The 15,683-nt window shown below is 39.1% G+C and overlaps 1 pseudogene; it reads right to left on the bottom strand.

Moving 5' to 3' along the window:
* Positions 1–361: 361 nt before the first annotated feature.
* On the bottom strand, positions 362–1,689 carry LOC121474586 (annotated as a pseudogene).
* Positions 1,690–15,683: the final 13,994 nt, after the last annotated feature.

The raw sequence follows: 15,683 nt of genomic DNA, 5'->3' as shown, positions 1-15,683 counted from the left end.
CTGAGATAGTCATTAAGGGTGATCGGTGGTCCAGTGCATAAAACATTTTGGGGAATATATATTACCGAAATAGAAACTGATATTACTTCTACCATTATAAGAACTCCAGATCCCAAATAATAGGGACTCTTGGGAGGAAGCAAGCACCTGTAGCCTGCCTGCAACATATTGAATATCGAAGGACAATGAGTGGGGCACATGGGTGGGTTCAGCGGTTGAGCATCTGCCTTCGGCTCAGGTCATGACCCCAGGGTCCCGGGATGGAGTCCCACATCGGGCTCCCCCCAGGGAGCCTGCTTCTCCCTCTGCCTGTGTCTCTGCTTTTTGTCTCTGTGTTTCTCATGAATAAGTAAATAAAGTCTCAAAACATAAATAAATAAAGGACAATGAGTTCTCCCTGGCAGTGATTACAGCAACTGGAAGTTGTATTTCCGTATCCAGTATAGGGATGAAATTGTCCAATATTTTTCTTTGTAGCAAGTAAGGTGAAGACTCAGAAAATGGATTATCCAGGTGAGCTTTCTGTGCACGTAACCGGATCCAAAATGCGTAGAACCATTTCAGCCATTTCTTCTGCTGGGGTGGGCGCTGCAGGATTCAACTGTTGATGGAATCTAATATTGACCATTAGCACCAACAGCTCCCAGAAGATGAGCATTTACTTTTTTTGCCAACTTGTGACTTGTTAATGCTCGTCCTGCTGTGGGGTGAGGCTGTGTACCAGGGTAGCGAGTCCGCTTTTTCCCCAACTGTGAAGAAGCTAGGAGCTCCCCCAGCAATTTCTGGGCCATCACAGTTTTGATGCCGCGAACCTGCTCTGGAGCTGGTTAACTCATCTGCTCTAATCCTGCCTGTGAGGAATTTACCTCGCCCCCCATCCCGGCATCTTGATATATGCTCTAACTATTCAGAAAGATGAGATGTGTTTTGACCTAGGGCTTCATTTTCCAAAATAAGCCGATTCTTCTTGCGGGCTAGACATTCACACTGATACTGAGGATCATCGATCATCCCCCCAGCAGCCACCAGCATCTCCTGAAACTCACTCTTGACTCCGTCTGTACACTGAGCTGGTTTGAAAGCCCTTCTTTGTCCTGCACTAACCTTTAAGAGTTCTTCAGCTTTTCCAATATATTCTTTTCCTCTCGTGGTTCCTTTCTGGGTTCTACAACTCCCTCTGGTTGACCAAGGAAGTCTCCTCTATGACGTCCCAGAGGCCTAACCTTTGCATTTTTGTTGAGGATATCCCGGGTTATAGCAGCTTTGGGAATGAATATTCTTACAATGTTGACTTCCACTGCTTTTTCAGTGAGACTCTTCCTTAGCTGAAGAACTCCTGGGCTCTTCCCAGGATGGAGCTGCTTCCTTCCATGCATCCTGAAGGGTGTCATGCTTTATGGGTGGGGCCCCAGACATAGCTTCGACGGGTGTAGGTGGCTCCTCAGTTTCTATCCCGTCTCCTCAGACTTGGGTTTCTACACTGTCAAAAGCAGTCAGTTTTTAACCAATAAAAATGCACCTCCATATTTCTACTGAAGAACCACCAAGATTCTTTACTCTTCTGATTTCAGATTACTTCACTTTACAGATTGTTGGGCTCCGAGTTGCAGGGTTAACTGCTCCGCACACTCCTTTCCCATTCTGAAGCTGACCTGCCCAGATTTCCTTGACATCCAGCTGCTGGCTCATTCTCTCGTTGTAGTTTTTATTTGAATTTCCCTGATGACTAGTAGTGTTGAGCACCTTCTCATGTATCTGCTGGGCATTTGTGTAACTTCTTTGGAAAAATGTCTATTCAGATTCTTTGCCCATTTTTTAATTAGACTACTAATGTTTTGCCTATTGATTGGTAGTTCTTTATGTATTTTAACATATTTATATTTAATCCCTTATCAGGTATATGGCTTGTAAGTATTTTCTCCCATTCTGTATGTTTTTCTTTTCTTTTTCTTCTAAGAAAAATATTTTTATTATTTTATTCCTAATATTTTATTATAGCTTTTATATGAGCAAAACATTTATTTTGGTATTAAGTAAATCATGCTTTTCAAAGTACAAAAGAGTACTCTTGTACCTGTGAAATGTATTTATGGAACAGGTCATTAGGTCCTTCGTTGTATAAAGAAGTGTTTTGTTTTTTTTTTTTTCTCTGCTCTGAAAACAAACCTCCAAAGCACTGATAGGTGGAATAGTATCTTTGTGGAATGCCTGTGTGGCTCAGTCAGCTGAGGATCTGACTCAATTTTAGCCCAGGTCATGATCTCAGGATCATGAGATTGAGCCCCACATCGGGCTCAGTGCTGGGCCTGAGGACTGCTTAAGATTTTTTCTCATTCTTTCTTGGTAAAAAAAGGAAAAAAGGATATCTTTACACAAAAGTCAGATTTAATGTTGACTGAATTAATTAAGCAAGACATATTTATTGTATACTTTGATGTCTTAACAGATATTCTAGAAAATTCAAAAGTATAACAAGTTCCCTGCCTGAAAAGAATTTACAATCTCATGTGGAAATGAATGCTTAATTTCATTATTTAGATAATATTTTGACTTTTCATTTCATTTGTCATTTCTTTTCCTATGCAGAAGCGTTTTAGGTTGATATAGTTAGTCCCACTGGTTTATTTTTGCTCTTGTGTCTTATGCTTAGACTGTCATATCCATAAAATCATTGCCAAGACTAATGTCAAGGAGCTTTTCCTTGTGTTTTCTTCTAGGAGTTTTATGGTTTGAGATTTTACTTTTAATCTTTAAGCATTTCAAGTTATTTGTTGGGAATCTATTAGATAAAAGCCCAGTTTCATTCTTTTACATGTGAATATCCAGTTTTCCCAGCACCATTTATTGAAGAGAGTCTTTTCTCCATTGAATATTCTTGGCTCTCTTGTTAAATATTAGTTGACCACATATCTGTGAGCTTATTTCTAGGCCAGATAGGGCCACCAGCTTGCCTCTGCAGATGTACATTGCAAATGGGTGGGATCTCTGCTGTAGTGCCCCTCAGAGGAGGATTGCAGTCTTCCAAGACCTGAGCACCAGGTGTGTAAGCCCTACTCTGCGTCCCTCTTTCTATCTGATCTCCGGTGGTCAAGCCCTACGGATTTACTCAGTGATTCCTGTGAGGTGAGACCTGAGTGGACCTCCCAGGAAGTGCCTCAAAATGCTGAGGCAGCCAGGTGTTCACCTTGAGCTCCCCCCACCCCAACTGGAGAAATCTAGATCCAGGGAGGCTATCTCAGTGCGATGCTGTGTTGTTCTTGGGGTTTGGAGGGCAATGCAGAGTGCAGCCATTCTTGTCACCCTTCAAATGTGGTTCTATTTGGTCTTTGTGCTTTAGCCCCCAGTTTCTGGGATTTCGCAATGATATCTTGTCTGTGGAAAATTACTATCTGGTCTTCTTGTGAGGGAGACCAAAGTTGGGAATGACCTGTGTTGACATCATGATGCTATCACTCCTATGATGACATTTTTGTTTACAAGGTACAAATATTTGAACTGTGATAATATATTGACGTACTCACATTAACTAAGTTACAACTTATTTAGTAGCACTTCAGTTTATAATGTGCGTTATAGTTTGTGAGCTACCTTCAAAAGCAATTTCATATTTTTCTGTTCCATTTCCTACAAACATAATTCTCCTGAGAAGTTCAGGCCATTCTCTCATTCTCGCTCTCTCACTCTCTCACTTTCTCTCTCTCTCTCCCTCCCCTCTCTTTCTCTCTCTCGTTCTCTCTCTCTCTCTCTCCCTTTCTCTCTTTCTCTCTTTCTCTCTTTCTCTCTTTCTCTCTCTCTCTCTCTCCCCCCTCCCACACATGCATACACGTGCTTATGCTTCTCTGCCTTCCTTCTATCCCCATACGTTTCTCACCTTTTTAGTGATCTACCATATGAGATAATTATCTAGTTACACAAGTCCAAACTATTTTCACAGATGAACATCTAATCTGTTTTTTAAAGACCTCTATGGGAAAGAAAGTTTTCAATATCCAATTTTACACTTTAAATGGTTTTTGCTAGGAACTTTTCCTCTTAATAAGCTACAATAAATGTTGATTCTGATTTGTGACAGATGGTTCATCTCTAAGAACCCACAACAGTGATTTCAATGTTTTAAAAAACTTGCAAAAATAGGTACCACAAGAAATTCATCCAGACCCATATTCCACAAAGTCTTTTTCTAAATTGTTGTATAAGTATATATTCATATTTGAATGAAGTAAAAATGACTTTGAGGCTCACTACAGGCTTTTCCACCAGAGTATATGTCTCTCTCTGCATGTTATTTGATTTGCTCCTGAATGTAATTCAAGACCAGCTTGTGATATTTTATTAAATAGCTAGACGTTTTGTGGCTATTAAAATCAGCACATTCCTTTTGGATTACTCTTTAAATATTACTAAATGAAAAGAATAATCTTTAAGGTGTTAAAAGGAAGCTTAATGTTTTCTACAATGTGAATATACCTGGTTATCTCTGATTAGTGTTGTAGCTCACCAACGTCTCATTTGGTTTTTATCAACTCCAATTCTAAAAAGGGTCATATGGGGAAAGATTGAATAAAGAAGCAATGGTTTATGGTAAATAGCTAGAGATAGAAATTGGTTCTGTTCGCTCAACCTGTTCCTCATTACAAGGAGATTAGTGATAGAGAATGAAAGAGAAAGTGAAAAATGGACTAAAAAAGGAGAAAAGCTAAGGTTAGTTTTTTGACCCTAACCTCTAAGTTCTCAACCAGAAATTAACTTTATATCCCATAAACAGTGGTTTGGTTTAGTTTGGTATGTGGAGGGTTTTGTGTGTTTATTTTTTGTAAGCAGAGTCACCTTAAAGCTCTCAGCACTGCTCCAACACCCTGAGTCGTCCACATCTAGCTCATGAGCTGGTTGACTGTTGAAAGAGGAACAGTGTCCTCAGCATGAAAATCAGGAGGAAAGTGGGTCAGGATTCTAAATATGTCATTGTGTCTGATATGCGGTGTGCCATTGGAATAAAGAAAAAAGAACAAAGAGTTTGGTATTTAAACTTTTCACTTGTTCATTATAATTTCTCTTGCCCAACAAACATAGGTCTGGAAAGACAAAGACAGCTCATTGATGATTTCATGTACTCTCGTATACTTCCTAGTCCTTCTGCAGTTAGGTGGGGCCACGTGACCAGTTCTGATCAATGGAATTACTTGTCTTTTCCAAAGCAAAATGCATAATTACCAGTGAAAGGTTTCCTTCTTTACTCATCACGTGGATGGGGAAAACTGTATGTTCCAGATGATTCAGATATAAGATAGTGGGGCCTCTGAGCCAAAATTCCTGAGTGACTGTGAATCCAAGGCACTACCCAACTTTAGCTTTTCCTTGGATCTGTTTTGTGAGCAAGAGGAAAATATTGTTGCGTTAAGCCACTGAGATTTGGGGTTAACTCATTACTTCTATATATCATAACAAAACTTCAAGAATAATGAAAGAACTGTAAGAACAAGGCAAATAAAAGGGAGTGTTTTTCCTCCCTGCCCCTCCCGCATAGAAACAGTTTAGAAAGAACAACCAGTCTGACATCATTATGTTTGTATAACATACTAGTATAATGTTGGTGGTGAAGATCAGAAATATCACCAAAGACATTTACACATGTATATACTTTCACACCTGCACATATAAACATACATTTAAACATACCCTAAATATACTATATTCGGTGAGATTTAAGATAGAGCAATTGAAAATCAGTATATATATCACATTTTCAAGTCTCTTTCTGAGTGAATGAAGGTCTTAGTCACTAATGTGTGACTGTCCTTGAAGACATTATGTTTAGGTGTCTATCTCCAACATCATTTGACAGATGTGATTAATTAAGAGATGTCTAGAACTGTTATTAAACTCAAAACACACAGGTAAACATCCAGAAAAGGCTTTCCAGATGGTCTTTGGGGAGTGTAACATAAATTCTTCATGAAAAAATTTGCTCTACCATCAATCATCTATTCCTGACTATAATACGTGCATCCTTCCCCTTGTCTCAATTGTTCTATTAATAATTTGCTGCCATGTCCTAAATTCTCTTAGTGGATATTATTTCTCCAATGTTGACATGAGTTATGATTGGAAAAGGCAGTTTATAATATTTTGTAACTGGTGAATTAAAACACCTGTTACATTTTGGGAGATGCAAAATTCCTAATGCATATATCAGAAGAATAAATGGATGACTACAGGAACTTTTAGACTACCTCTAAAAATGCTGGTACTCTAAAAACAAAATCCTTGTCGTAGTATACAGTGCAAACTATACAATGCCACAGTTGGCGCGCACAGAGGATATCATCAGAAGGGCTCTGAGTCATACATAATCATACCTTTCCCTGGGATTTGGGACCTAGCAAGTGTGACCATGCCTTCCTGGTAGCTGCTGAAAGTCAAGTTTTCTACCATATGGAGAAAAGAAATCTTCAGGAAGATGAGCACAAACAAATGCAACAGGTATAACGCTTTAGTTGTACACGATAAGTACATTCTAGAGATCCCTCGTACAATATTGTGCTTATTGGGTATTGAAAACTTGCTTGCCCATGGAGGCTTTTAAAAAACAGATTTGATGTTTACCTGTGAGAACAGTTCTGACTTTTGCCAATAGTCAACAATTCGTGTTGTGCATTTAAAAATCTGTTGAGAGGGTAGATCTCATGTGATCTCTCATGTGAGTTCTTACCACAGGAAAATTAAAATTTAGAAAAGCTGACGCACCTAAAGAAAAGGAGATGAACCACTGAGGAAACTTTGAGTTCTTGCTTCCATAATTACCGAGGCCTTTGTGTATCTTTATTCTTGGATTCTACTATCCCCTACTATTCAATTTAACTGAATCCCCTGCCCCTAAAGACCTAGCTAATGGACTTGAACCTTAATTTCACTATTTGTGGATCATTTGGAAAACTTCCCAAGATTTCTGTTAGTCATCAGGATTTGGGAGGTGGGGGCCGGATGTGGCAGTGGCTTAGATTTTCATGGTCACTTTTGGCATCTGCTGAATTAGTCCTGTTAATTTTTCTGACTGATGATGTTCCTCTCTGATTTGTCAGTCCTGTGATGAGGTTTAGTCTCAATCGCTTTCTGAAATTCTTAAAAACAAACTTCAAAGCAACAACAACAACAAAATACTCTGGGTCTCAAACCACAGCATTTGTAGGCATGACAGATTCTACTGAAGGTGTGAAGAAGCCAGAATAGAATTTACCACAAAATAATGGAAGCAATGAATTTTTAGTATTAAACTTTTGAACACTCCATTCCAGGATAGTCTTACTTCCCCATGTAGAATTCCAGCTTTTCCTCATCATACTGATTCCTTTCTTCCTCTACCCTGTCTCCCCCTTCTCAATATCTCTTCAAGAGAGCTACAAATTATCCTCAGACAGCTGCTTTGAAATTCAACTCCAAGCCCAGATTTGCATATTCAAATCTTTCCAAGAATTCCATAGAAAATAAAGTAATTTTACAGTGTCCACCCTCCTTAGGCAGCAGTTGTGTCAGATAGCAATTTTCCCTACCACTCTTGTAATAAACTTGTCTTTTCATTTGTGCTAGGTCAAACTTGAGTCCCAAATTCACAAATAAATGCGTAATGAGCTGGCAAAGGCCAATATGGATTAGTAAAATATCTTCCTTATACAACAGTTAATGAAGCTTTTTACTTTCAAGTATATATCGTTCTCCTGAAGAGGAAGGTCAAGCTGGACTGTCTTATACAATAATTTCATGAAATATCTTTACCTTCAGATATGTAGGGCACTTCCAGCCTGGGTTATGCATGGTTGGCAAGCAGAGGTCCTTAGAGGCATGCTTTAATTAACAAGTGTAAGAAATGTTGAAGTAGATAGAAGTGACATAATTGTGTGCTTCTAGAAGGCTTTAGTGGATAAGTCTATCTTTTATGGGGATTAAAAAAGTAAAATTCAAATAGTCCACCCTTATCTTATCACATAACCTGAGCTGTAGTAGTCTAGTTAGGAAAACACGCATTCTAGATGGCTGTTGGTATTTTTCCACTGGACTTCCTCAAATAATGTATTTCTAATTTGAACATTTCCAAAATCTCTATTGTATTTTTTTAAATACCCAAATTGCTTTATTAATTAGTATCTCCTATGTAAGATGTATTAACAGTATTCAATCCTTTTATTTTAAACTCTGCAGTCTTACTGCAATCAAGAATTAAATACACGGAAAGGTAAGCAGCAGGTTAGGGCACACGCTTGAAATCAAGATGATGACCTAATCAGGACACAAGCCCATTTCCCTGTGAGGCCCTTTCCCTTGCAGTTTAACACTGCCAGGTATCTGTCAAGTGTGTGTCCACCTTTCCCTTGGAGAAACGAAGAACATCTCCAGGAAGCACAACATTTGAAGTGCTTCCTATTCCTCGATTTATTGTTACAATCAGAAATGGACTCAGAAATCAAAGTACAGATGCAGATATTTTTATGAGAGCTCTGGCAAGCACAGTGCACAGTGATGTGGCCTGAAGATCCCCCATCAAGAAGAGACTTGCTGCCCAGCTGTGAGGAATGTGGTTAGCTGATAACCTCTAGCTCTTAGTTTCTTCAACATCTGCCTTAGCTTTTGATCTAAGATCTAATTTTTTACTTTGGCTCTCAGTCAAATACGGATTAAAGCTAAGTAAAAAAACAGGACTGTACCCAATCAGCTTTCCTCTAACATATTTCTTTGCTGCAGAGCTCCTTACCAGCCTTGCAGAGACATTCTTAGTTCTTTGTGGTAGACTAGTGGCCTCTTTTTTACTGTCTTTTACTCTTTTCTCTTTTCCTAGATATTACCATCTAATAAAATCTCAGCATCTGATGTCCAGATCACCCAGCGGGCACAGTTGCTACCAGGAATAGTCTAAGAAGGTAAGTGGTAAGATGGGGCCTGGGGACTGTCACTCACTCCTCAGCTGACCATGTAGGTCCCACCCTGAGTGGCAAGTGGAGCATGGACAGCCTCTAGCACAAAGGAGTATTCCTCTTGTCAAAGCTCTTACCTGTGACCACTATCTGGAAAGGGCTATACCGTAGGTGTTGAGGATTCAGGCATTTGAACTGAATGGGGTGATTAATAAATATAAAGATAATGGAATGAAATAATCCTTACTAAGTCCATTGCTGCCCTAATAGTGGATAATGAAAAGCTCGCAGACATTAACGAACAGCCGAAAGCTAAGAAAGGGGAAGAGAATCTCCTCCTCGGTAGCTAAAAAGCAGCCCTTCACTCATGCAGCTGGCAGGCGGAAAAAGAAGAGCAAGATCAGTAATCAAGTCAGAGTCACTGAGCTTCAAAGACGGTTGAATGTTCAGCAGAGCCAGGGCCTTCACGCTGCCATCAGACCCTAGGACACGGCACCGTGCCACACATGGTGTAGGAACATCTAATGAAGATTCTGAGTCCCCACCATTCTTTGAATATACGGAATGATCCCCACCCTTCCCCATGAAGAGCTAGTAGTCCTCCCACAGAAAAAGATAAGGAGTTTTCTCCCACGCAAAGCAACAGATGCCCTCTCAGGGATGTCCCGGCCCCTTCTCCTGTCCAATGGACTGAAGTGGGTATTGGAACACAACACTGCAGCTGGGCAAGTGTCGGCCCTGACGAGGGGGAAACAGGCCGTATCCCAAAGGAGCCACGACAGGGAGCAGGTGTGCACACGGGGGCCAGGGAAGGACTTGTGGACCTGGACACAGCAGGTGCTCCATCAAAGCGTCTGGCCCATAAGTCCGGATCAAGAGGAATTTATTGACTTAGAGATGGGATTTAATATTCGGGTGAAAAGCCAGGAGACGGTACAGATTGCTGCTCAGGTTTCCAGCAAAGCCAGAAAAAAGTCGCCCGGGGTGGGTGAGGTTGAGCTGCCTGAATTGCTGCGGCAGCTAGTAGAGGAACACATCAAAAGGCTCAGTGATTTGGGTCTGCCGGGACAGTGACGTTATGTGAGGCCACAAGACCCAAAAGAGAACTGGGTTCCTCAAGAAAGCCTGGAGAACACATTATTTAGCAGGACTCTAAGGAAAGCGCTGGTATGAGCATCACTGGCATCATGAAATGTTCAGGGGTCATCCTCTGTAGAGCAGGGCCGATGGTCGAGGCTGTCACAGAAATTAGCTTGCTGGTGGCGCTGGGGCCCTGACGCAATAAAGGTCAGGTTGTGTGACTTAATTGCCAGAAGCCAAAGGATTATAATTATTTTAATAAGCAACAATATCAGAGCGGCCTCCGGGAGCACGTAAGCTGTGAAGAGCTGCAGAGATGGCTCAGCCCACGGCATCGCCCGGCCCAGCGCCCAGCCCTCGGTGTGGCAGGATCCCTTGAGGGACCAGCAATCCCTCGGCAGCACGTTGGCTCCCTGGGCCCTTTCTGTTCTACAAAGGACAATCGGTTGCTGGTGCAGGTGTGGGGAACTATTCGGGCTACAGGTTTCCTCTTCTGCCTGCAGAGCATCAGTCAGAACCACTGCTTGGGAGCCTACAGAATGCCCGGCCCCGACGAGATGGGCATCCACCCGGGAAATCTGCTTGACAGTAAATGAGATACGAAGGCCCTGGTATCTCGTAGTCTTGCCCCCCTCCTCGACCCCGCACTACCCCGAAGCTGCTGGCCTAAAAGGACATTTTTAAAGGGTCTACTAATGCACACAAAGGCGCCAGCCCCGAGACAATCCGCTCTTGGGATGGAGCATCAACATGAACACACTAAGTCAGGGCCCTTTGTAATCTGCTGTGTCCCAAAAAGGGCAAAACAGGGATCTGGGAAACTTGGGGTGATAGCAGGAAGGGTCCCACTGACCATCCCATCCAGGAACCCACTTGGAGACTTTTCTATCCCAACATTCTGAGTTCCAGCCTCCCGGAGAGGCTCCCTCTCCCCAGAGGAGGGAGTAAGGGTCCCTTGAACTATAGGAATTGGCCGCCACGTAGGCTCCATGTAGCTAGGACTCAGTCAGCAAGGAGTCCCCAAACTTGAACTGCCTCTCACAGCAGGAGGACGTGGGGACAGCTGTGATCCTTTAAGGCCTTGTGTTGGGTGGGACTGACGTGCAGTCAGTCTAGTAGAAGCCCTACGTCTGAGGCAAGACCCTTCGGTGAACTAGTCAACGATTCCCTGTGAATCATGAGGTTTCTGCGTGGCCTGGTGGGAAGAGGCGGCCTTCCCAGCCCCCCACGAGCCCCCAGCAAGGTTCCTTCAGTATTGCTCTCTCCCAGGGCAGTTCCTTCCTACACTGCTGCTAATCCATGCTCAGTAGGATATTGGTGAGGGGTCTTCTGAAGAAGAAATTCTTCTAGGATTTTCTTTGCAGCTTTCTGCTCTGTGTTATTCTGTCCTGTAAATTTAGCCACTTCGGCCTCCCCAGACTATCTGCTCCGTCTTCTTAGGAGGAGCCTGCCAGGTTTTGCCTGGGTTCTCCAGCTTGAACACTCAGTCAAGGCGGTACGCTGGGGTAAGGATAAGGCTCATCTTGTTTGTTGCTTGTTTTTCAGGGGTTATTGTCCTTTATTGGAGAATGTGTGTGTGTGTGTGTGTGTGTGTGTGTGTGTGTCTACATACATGCACATTTACTTCAGCCTGATTTTTAGATTTCCTTTGTTTACTTGTTATTTCAGGTGGTAACATAAGCCCAGTCCCTGTTACTCCATCCTGGTCAGAAGCAGATGTCATCTCACACTTAAATACTTTGTAAGTACCAATTTCCAATTAAAATGGTAGTTTTATGGGTTTCCTGTTATCTGTTTGTTAGAGCACCTCTCCAAAGATCACTTTCTATTAATATTCTCAACTGCTTTACTTTTTTTTTTTTCTTAAGGTGAAAAGTGAAAAAATTAAATCTCTCTAGGTAAGCACCAGGAGATATTTTCACTACTCCTGAATAGGCTGTCCTCTTTAAATATTAACTGTATTTTGAGGTTCTACTGCCCACACCACATGGTAACTTAGGAAGGGTTGCTTGTGGAATTATTTTCAGTGGTTCTATCTTATTCAAAAGAGAGGAAAGGCATTTCCCCAAGGAATATTTATAAATATGTTCTCTAAGCCAGGGCAGTAATAATTCGAAAGCTTCTGGCTCAGTGTGTAAATCAAATATGAAAATCCATAAGAACTTTTGAGACCTTTTGCTGTGGGCCTTAATTCAAGGTTTTCAATAAAGCTGGATTTAACCAACTAGCACTTAACTTTAATTCAATTAAACAAGTGTATATTGGGGGTGTTTTGTGCAAAGACCCGAAGCACCATAAGGAGGAGTGAGCAGAGCCAGTCCTTAAAGTGCTGACATTATTACTGTAGGGACGTATTCTTTAGGACAACTTCAATACAAATCAGCATGGGAAATGCCGTTAAGCGGTGGTTCCAATAAACTCTCACCAAGGATCAAATTAGCCTTCAAGAAGAAATGTAAACTTTGAAATGTCCCTTACAGAGTTTCCACTAGAAATAATAGGACAAGGCTGTTGAGAGAATGGGATCAAAATCAGCAAAAACACAAATGACAAATATAAGAATGTATTTAATAAATTCAGAGGAAAATGGATGCAATTAATTCAGGGTAGAGTCTACACGCATGGGAGTAAACTTCCAGTGGAAGCTGGGTCGTCTTTGTCAAAGGCCTTTGCTGCCAAGCAGAGAAGGAAGTTTCTCCCTAATGATAATAAGGAGCTTCTGAAAGATTCTGAACTTGAGAATAACTTTGCCAGAAAAATAAATAATACACAAGGTGTGTATGAAATAATGGATTGGAGAATTGAGGCATTAAAAGTATATATAAGAGATTCAGAAAACAGAAAAATTAGGACAAAGCAGAAATGTTTTACAGAATATTTTTTATAACATTCTGCTTTTAAAAGAGTAAATAAAATTCTGAAGTAGAAGAAACAGCATCAGCCCAGAAAGGAGGTTCAAAGGAAGAGGAAGAGTGGCAACTGGTCTCTAAAAATGCTCCTATTTACAGAAAGTGTTAGATAATTCTTAGAAAACAAAATATAAATGTCTAACAAATATGGAAAATGTTCAATTTCAGTAACAAACTGAAATGATAAATTCCATTTTCACATTTAAAGTTATCAAATGTCAAAAAATGAGAAGACCTAAAATGTTTAAGGATGCCCTGTAGGCATTACATACCATGAGGCTTAAATTGTTTAAATCCTTGTCCTAGTAATTCCCCTTCAAGGACTCTATCCTAATGAAATAGAAACTCAGGAAAAAGTGTGAAAAGACAGTAAACTCATTATTATTTGCATTCTTAAAGCATTAAACATAATTTCACTTGTTCAAGCAAAGGAAAATAATACTTTGGACCATGAACAATGTCTTCTTTAGCCCTTGCCCCACGCCTCAGGAAGTTATCTTCCCAGTCCCATCTATCTAACCATATTTCAGTAAATTATAGTCTATACCACTCTTATGCTATAATGGAAGCGTATTTCTTTTTCACAAGATTACGTGATATGAAACATAAAGACTTCCTGGCCCCACAGATTACAACACAAACACATGGATAAAATGACTTAAAAAGGAATGAATATAAAATTATAATTATGAGCTAAGCATCTTTGGCAATAATTTTTTTAGCAAACCTTGCAACTTAAGATACACTAATGTGATATAGGCATTCTTCTGCTTTAAAAAGATGATAGGAATCCAAAAGTAAATTAAACATAATCTTCACCTTCAAAGAGCTCACTGACTAGTAGAAGTACAAAGAAGTATCTGTGAAAATATAATTGAATAGGTCAACCTCATTGTACTCTACACAGATGGTCTTTCATCTAAAAAATATCAAAAAAACAACATTTTAAGCAATTTTAAATGAAAAACTGTCATATGCTATTAAGAAAGTCAGTTACAGCTTAGAACCAAGTTTAGTACACAACTCAAATTTATGGTTATATGTGTGGGGGGGGGAAATTATTTCAAACTAGTCCTGAATATGAATTGGTAGAGAGAAAATGATTTTTTTCTTTTAGAATACTATTTTTCTTTAGAATACAACAGATGGAATTTTGAATTTATTCAAGATTTATAGTCTCCTATTGGTAGGATCCCCATGAGCATATTTATAATTGAAATTGCAATCTTAGGAAAGGTGTTTTAATTTATTGACAGGCTAATAATGTTTGAAAAGGTGGACTAATTTGTTTTTCCATCACAGATGGACTGTTTCAAAAAACAGAATTTTCTGATAGACTTATTGCTAATATTTTAGTTAATACAAAAACAAACTTATAAAGTTAAACTACTATTGCTGGCATAACTGAACATTGAGATGCCTACTACCTAGAACCATAAAAACTGAAGTGTTTATATTTTAAAACTTTAATTACCAACATTTTGTAGATAAACCATACCATGAAGAGCCAACCAGTTCTTGAATCTCTTTTTGTATTTCTGAACCCATATATTCAATAGCAAAAGTGCTGTTATATTATCTAGGTTAGTTAAGAAAAAAAATGCATTGCTACTGACAGTTTACTTTACTATTTGAAACATCATTCTGATTTATATTCCATACCTAATATCCTGTATATATTAGCAAAAACAAATAAACATAAAATTATATATATATATGTATATATATAAGACTATGGGAACTTTAAAATATGGCTCCTTAATTATAGATCTAAAACGAGAAGTGTTTTCAAAGCAGAATTCTCGTTCAAAATTTGCTTTCAAGCCAGGAGACAGCAAATGATTGTTTCAAAGCCACATAGTTAGAAGTGCGCAAGAAGACTCAGGGTTGTTTTTGGGTTTTTTGCCCCTAGCACAGTGAATGCTATTTCCACTTCCTGAGATCTCCCAGAATTAAGAAGGAACTTAATTTTAGTTTCTTTCATTAGCCAAACATTTTACTTTTTTTTTGCTAAAAATGTAAAGAAATTTTCTAGAGAGATGAAAATGTTAATACTTTATTAACGATTGATTACTTATAATTTCTTATAAAAATATATTTCTCATCTAAAAAAATCAAAAAGCAATGTTTTAAGTAATTTTAAATGTCAAAAGACATATGTGATGATACATTTTACATGTATATATTTATAAATATATATAAAGATAACACATGGAAAATTATTGAGTGGAAACTAAAGATAAATACTACATTAAACATTGACTGTGTTTACCCACAGTTAGTATATAGTCAACATCAGTAAAGTTCAGAGGAGATATACTACATTATCTATCATGCCAGCTACTAAATGAAGGCTAGATTAAAAATCTAAATTACAGATGCCTTTACCAACCATATTTGGTCTATTAGGATACATGAAAATAATGTTTAAATGATCATCCAGAAAAGAATGAAAGAGATAAAGTCTTTTTTCATAAAGGTATTGTCCTAGTTGATGTTCAACAAATATAACTCATCTCTATGCTTCTACTATAGTTTCATTTATTATCAAAACAACCTAATGTAATCATTGAATTTCAGGATTCCTTCGCTTATTTATAGATCTAAGGGTTTTGTTTTACATCCAATTTTTTTTTTATTTAGCTATCTTGGGATAGTTATTTTGATATGATTTATTTGTTTTTATATTTCTATTAATATTCTATTCTATTAATTATTCTATTAATCATAGTAGTATATATATACATACATATACATAAAGAACATCACTAATTTGGAAGCATGTTTAATG

The sequence above is a fragment of the Vulpes lagopus genome, chromosome 13, assembly GCF_018345385.1.
Source record: "Vulpes lagopus strain Blue_001 chromosome 13, ASM1834538v1, whole genome shotgun sequence".
Lineage (NCBI taxonomy): Eukaryota > Metazoa > Chordata > Mammalia > Carnivora > Canidae > Vulpes > Vulpes lagopus.
Note: the sequence above shows the minus strand (reverse complement) of the source record. Positions and strands in the feature narration are given on the sequence as shown.